Source organism: Aotus nancymaae, unplaced genomic scaffold (genome assembly GCF_030222135.1).
Source record: "Aotus nancymaae isolate 86718 unplaced genomic scaffold, 86718_ANA_hifiasm-v0.15.2.pri h1tg000003l, whole genome shotgun sequence".
In the NCBI taxonomy this organism is placed as follows: Eukaryota; Metazoa; Chordata; class Mammalia; order Primates; family Aotidae; genus Aotus; species Aotus nancymaae.
This window is the reverse complement of record NW_026988414.1, coordinates 9767119-9773799: the sequence shown is the minus strand read 5'-3', so window position 1 is coordinate 9773799 and position 6681 is coordinate 9767119.

Sequence of the window (6681 nt, the reverse complement as noted above, 5' to 3'; positions counted from 1 at the left end):
TGTGAAGGCAGGGGACAAATCAAAGCTTCAAAGTATATTGCAAAGTAATATTGCATACCACAAATCATATTGCAAATGTGAACAATTACAGTTACTAAAAGTCCCCTTCCAGGAAGTTTTGACGTTCACTAAGTAAGTTCAGGTCAGCAGACATTTGTGAAGGATTTACTCCATACCAGGTTCCATACTAGGCCCAGGAAATAGAGGAAGCTGTCCTTGTGTCCTTGCCCCTGCCCTTGAGGAGCCCACAGGCTATTAAGAGAGAAGAAAGCCAGCCACTCAGTGCAGTGTGACAGGCGCTAGCTACCAAGGGTGCAACAGAAGCAAGGAGGAGGGGCACTTAACCTGGCTTACAGGTGGTGGATCAGGAGGGCATCTTAGAGGAGGCGATGTTTCATAAAAGTCCTGAAGGATGAGTAAGTGTGGGACAGGCAAGCGCTGAAGGGAGTTGGACCAGGATGAAGAGTGGCTGCCCAGTTAGTCTTTGCTGGGGCCACAAAGGGAGATGAGGCTGGCAAGGTAGATAGGAGCCAGATTGTGGGGGGCTGCATGTTCAAGAGTTTAGATTCATCTTGGAAGCTGGAGTCTACAAACCTCCAGTGCCACAGGAAGCAGCATCCTGGAGGGATTGCACAGCACAGTGGTTAAGAATTCTGGGCTTGGAGCCAGGTAGCCTACGTTGATAACCTGACCCTGTTACACACTGGTTGGGGGTGCTGAAGGCAAGTCACAAACTCTATGAGCCTTAGTTTCCTCAACCATAAATAGGCATTAATAGATAACCCATTGACAAGTGCTGTGACGATACCAGATCACAGTGCATCTATGAGTTAAGGTCTTTGGCACCAAGAGCCATTGCTATCACTAAGATGAGGTAATGAGCACACAGAAGGGACTAGCTAAGTGGGGATCTTCAAGGTGCTAGATGTTCCCTCCTCAGAGAATTCTACCCTGACCACACTATTAAAAATAAATCTCCGCTATGAATCTTTTTCCAGCAGAGGGTAGATACAGCTTACAAATAGCCTCACAAATAGTATTCTATAGAATGCTAAGGAATTTGAACTTCAAAACAGAAGCTATGAGGGGCCACCAAAGGCTTGTAAGCATGGAGATGACACGGTGAAATTGGAGATTTGGAAAGATGATTTGAGTAATTGATTTGAAGATAGATTAGAAGGGGTAAGTACTTCATTGATTGGAACAATACTGAAGGTTTAGTAACTAATAAGGGAGAAGGGATGAGGCAGCTGCAGGAACAAGGAGGATGAACAGAAAGAATAGAATTAAAAGTTGATTATTTTACTTTATTATGTTATATACGATCATATATACATATATGTATCTACAACACATCTAGTTTCCTAATCAACTTTTTTTTTTTTTTTTTGAGACAGAGTCTCATTCTGTCACCCAGGCTGGAGTGCAGTGGCACCATCTCGGTTCACTGCAACCTCTACCTCCTGGGTTCAAGTGATTCTCGTGCCTCAGCTTCCTGAGTAGCTAGGGTTACTGGCGTGTGCTTCTGCATTCAGCTAATTTTTTGTTTTTGTTTTTTGAGATGGAGTTTTGCTCTTGTTGCCCAAGCTGAAGTGCAATGGCCGGATCTCAGCTCACTGCAACCTCTGCCTCCTGGATTCAAATGATTCTCCTGCCTCAGCCTCCTGAGTAGCTGGGATTACAGGCATGCGCCACCATACCCTGCTAATTTTGTATTTTTAGTACAGATGGGGTTTCTCCATGTTGGTCAAGCTGGTCTCAAACTCCTGACCTCAGGTGATCCACCTGCCTGGGCCTCCCAAAGTGCTGGGATTACAGGTGTGAGTCACCGTGCCCGGCCAATGTTTTGTATTTTTAGTAGAGATGTGGTTTCACTATTTTGCCTGGCTGGTCTTGAACTCCTGGCCTCAAGTGATCTGCCTGCCTCCGCCTCCCAAAGTGCTGCTTTTACAGGTGTGAGCAGCCGCACCTGGCCAACTTTATATACTAAGGTTATACATGTTATATAGAATCATACATATGTAGTATATATGGTATAAATATATACATATATATGATATATGATATTATCAGCTATATAACATTTAGGAAACTGGAGATGGGGAGCCGAAAATGTCTAAGATAACTCTCAGGTTTCGAAATTTTAAATAATTATTTCCCAACAACATGGAACACAGGAGCAATTGAGGAAAGGCAAGAGGGATCGAGGAGCTCGGTTTTGAGTCAATGTACCAGGGGAACATTCAAGTGGAGAGCCTGGATCTAGGAGAAGGAATTTCAGAGATATCAGTGTAGGGATCGCAGCTAAAGCCTTGGGAGTGAAGATTTTACAGCAGCTGGAATTTACCTCATCTATAAGAAGAGAGTTGACTTGTTTGCTTTCTAGGAGGTAATTTGCCCCGGAAACTCATCTTATTTTTAGTGAGAATTGTTTCTTAAATTATAAAAGCACATCATATGTGGTAATAAGTGCTAAAACAGACCCAGGTAGTTAAGACGCAGAAAGGCAATTAACTGCCTTAGGGGAATGAGCATGGGTGGGAAAATATCTGTTAGACAAGTGGTGGGGTAGGGGTGGGCAGTAGGGACTTCCCGGGTAGAAGGCACATCTTGTTCAAGGACGGGGGGATCTGGGAGATTCCATCATGTTTGGGGTGCACAAATAGTTTAGTCTGGCTAGGAGAACGCCTAGTGGGACTGATCTGGAGAAGGCCTCATACACCTGGCTTAACCTATGGGTCTGGGTATTTGAAAGTATCGTAACTCCCTACTTAGAGTAAATCTCAACTTCTTTCACCTCGGGCTTTGTTCTTTGTTCAACGTTCCCCTTAAACCCTTTACGCAGCTTATTAACTCTGGGAACATCACCTAAGCCACCATGTCCCACTTCCAGCCTGGTCCCCATCCTCCGGTATCTTGTAACTGCTGAGTCTTCCCTTTATCATGGCACATCACACTGCACAGGGCTCCGGCCTCATCATCTTCCCACCCTCCACGCTTCACACACGGCAAACGCCGTCTGTTTCAGGAATGAGTAACCTTCCTTCTGATGAGGTCGCCTACCAGAAAGCTTCTCAAATGGGATAGGCCTGTTTTCAGAAGAGGAAAAACATAATTTGCTTTACTTTTTTAAGGTGAAATTTTAAAATTATACTTCTAGTTTAGAAAAGTCACAGGGCATGTAAAAATTAAATGTCATTTGGTATAATCAGTAATCCTAGCCCAATAAGGCTGAATGCAGAGGAAAGAAGATACAGACCTGTGTACTGGGATAAATTCTGACAGATCTGTATTTTTTTATTTTTTTTCTTTTTAACCTGGGATTCAAGAGACCTCTCCAGAGACCACAAAGAAGAGCCTGCTTGAGAATGAAACTAACCCAGAGGAAAACACAATCAAGAGATAGACAGATTCCTAACTGTATCATTGAACACCTGAACTTTTCAGTTACATGAGCCAATACATGTTCTACCATTAGGGAGTTGGAGTGGGGTTTTTGTCACTTGAGCTGGGAGTCCTGTAGTCTGTTTACATAGCTGGGGCTACAAGTCTGAGGCAGGCATACCTGATGCCCAAGTTCTTATGGCCTTAGTTTCCTCAGAGGGACAATAAGAGGATTTAGCCCACATTGATAGCCCTAAGCAGTACAATGATGCCACTAGGCTGGCATAGCCAGTTCTCTGTCCCAAAAGATGTATAAGGGGTCAGGGACACTGACTAAGGAACAATATTTAGTGCACATCACTCTGTCACCTGTTGCTTTTATTCTCTGCATTAACGCCAGAATTTTGACCCTACAGTGGTTTAGAAAAGACATTTCCAGTATTGGAATATAGTTTACATTAGGGCTTGACAAATTTTTCTTGTAAAGGGACAGATAGTATATTCTTTAGGTTTTGCAGGCCACAGTCTTCATTGCAGCTATTCAAGTCTCCTATTATATGGGGAAAACAGCCTCATGTAAATGCCTGGGCATGGCCGTGTTCTAATAAAAGTTACTTTATGTATACTAAGATTTGAATTTCCTATCATTTTCATGTCAGAATATAGTATTTTTTAAAACTTTTTTTTCTCAACCACTTGAAAATGAAAAAAAAACCCATTCTTAGCTTGTGTGCTATACAAAAAGGTGGCAGAGGTCAGTTTGCTGAATACTGGACTAGATGCTTGCAGGCCTGGGTTCTACCTAAAGCTCTCTCATTAACCAAGTGACCCTGGCCAAGTCACTTTGTCCCTCTGGGTTCCCGTTTTTCCCATCTGGACAATGACGGGGCTATATGAGATGGTATCTTAAGGCCCTTCACTCTCAAATACCAGAATTCTTGTAGTTCATTCAACAACTATTTATTGAACATGTATGATGTACAGCCATTGTTTTAAATGCTGAGGGTATAGCAGTGACAGAGTTCCTGCTTATATGAAACTTACATTCCAATAAAAAGAGAAAAAAAATTAGATATAATGTTGGTTAGAACTAAGTGCTTTTTAGAAAATGGTGAGGAAAGGATTGGAGAATGACTGGGTTGTAATTTTTAAAGGGAAGCCAGGGACTGCCTCTTGACTATTAACATTTGAGCAGATACATGAGTCAGGTGAGGAAGTGGGCTCTGTGGCTATCTGGAGAATCAGCATTCCAAACTAAGCTAAGCTAATAGCCAATGTAAATGCCTTGAAGTAGAAGCTCCCTTGTATTCAAAGAATAGCAAGAAGGCCAGTGTGGCTGCAGCACAGTGAGTAAGGGGAGAACAGTAGGCAATAGGGTCAGACATGTAGTAAAGGACAGGTCATTAGGGCCTTACAGGTCTTTGAATATTTTCTAGGTGTGATGAAAAGCCACCAAGAAGAGAATGACATTTTTAAACAATTACTTTGGCTACTGTGTGGAAAATGGACCCTAAAGAATCAGGGAAATAATTAGGAAGGTATTATAATAGTCCAGGGAAGAGATGATGGTGGCTTTAATAAAAATGGTGGTAGTGTTGGAGGTGGTGAGATAGCTGGGATCAAGATACATTTGGAAGGTAAGAGTTGACAGGATTTGTTGAAGGACTAGACAGGAGCTGGAGAGAAAAAGGGGAAACAAGGATAAACATGCTGAGACTAAATCATATTTTAGGAACAAATGATTACATATAGGAAACGTTTGACATTTAATTTATAAGGCAAGAATTACTCCTGTTCTTTTTTTTTTTTTTTTTTTGAGATGGAGTTTCGCTCTTGTTACCCAGGCTGGAGTGCAATGGCGCGATCTCGGCTCACTGCAACCTCTGCCTCCTGGGTTCAGGCAATTCTCCTGCCTCAGCCTCCTGAGTAGCTGGGATTACAGGCACGCGCCACCGTGCCCAGCTAATTTTTTGCATTTTTAGTAGAGACGGGGTTTCACCATGTTGACCAGGATGGTCTCGATCTCTTGACCTCGTGATCCACCCGCCTCGGCCTCCCAAAGTGCTGGGATTACAGGCGTGAGCCACCGCGCCCGGCTAGAAATTGTACATATCTTAATAAAAAAGAGGGAGCTGCAGAATACCTGGTTCCATACAACTTGTGCTACTGAGTTTTGACATGCTTTGTTTTTGTTTGAGATGGAGTCTCACTTTGTTGCCCAGGCTGGAGTGCAGTGGCACAATCTCAGCTCAATGCAACCCCTGCCTCCCGGGTTCAAGTGATTCTTGTGTCTCAGCCGACACATTTTGAAAAATCTTTGCTCATGAGATACTCCTCCCCAATGCTGAGACACTAATCATAGAAAATCAGCTGGTTAGAATTATATTTTGCATTTGATAAAATAGGAATTGAGATAAAGAAAATAGTTCATACCTCTCTCCTCAATATTTCCTTCAATTCTTCACTCTTGTATATAAACCAAAATTATAAGTAACATAATTTTAGCAAACTGAAAGAATTAACCAGTAAACCAAAGAATAATATTACTTAAAGTACAGAGAACCTTATAACAAAGAGTTGAACAAGTTAACACCTGAAATTTAAAAACCTTTCATCAGACTGCTTTCAGCATATTTATGATACATATATTTATTCCTTTGAAATCTCTATGAGAGACTAAACATGGTACGATACTTGCAGAGATTTCCATTAACAACTTCTTTTCAAATAGTGACATTTGCAATGGAAACAGCTGGCCTCTCTTCCATCTCTAACAACAGAGGTAGGCAGGTATAAAGGGTAAAGAGAGTTGCCTCTGAGTTTGACTCTCTAGCCAGAGCCCTCTGCAGAGAAGGCACTTAAAAGCAGCACCCCACCTGGACATGCCGGCCCGAGTCCTGAGTGGAAACGAGCCTGCCAGAGAACTGCAGTCTATGCCAGTAAATGAATGAGAGAAAATATAACCACATATACACTGTTTTACATTTATTCACACAGAGGGATAAGAGTCAGTACAAATAATAAACATTGCTTTAAATACACATAAATAGCTCCGGTTTCTAAAGGAAACAACTCTATATATAATTCTAAGTTTTCTCTAAGTTCCTAGTAAAAATAGAAGACTATTTTGCATTATGTAAGTTCTACTCCACCATAACCCTTTGAAGACTTACGGATAAAATGGTGAATTCTATACTCCAAGAAGTCACCAGAAAAATGGGAGATAATGCTCCTACCTCTCTGAACTATCCCCCAAATAGGAGAAGAGTTACTTGTATCATAGACAGACACAGCTAA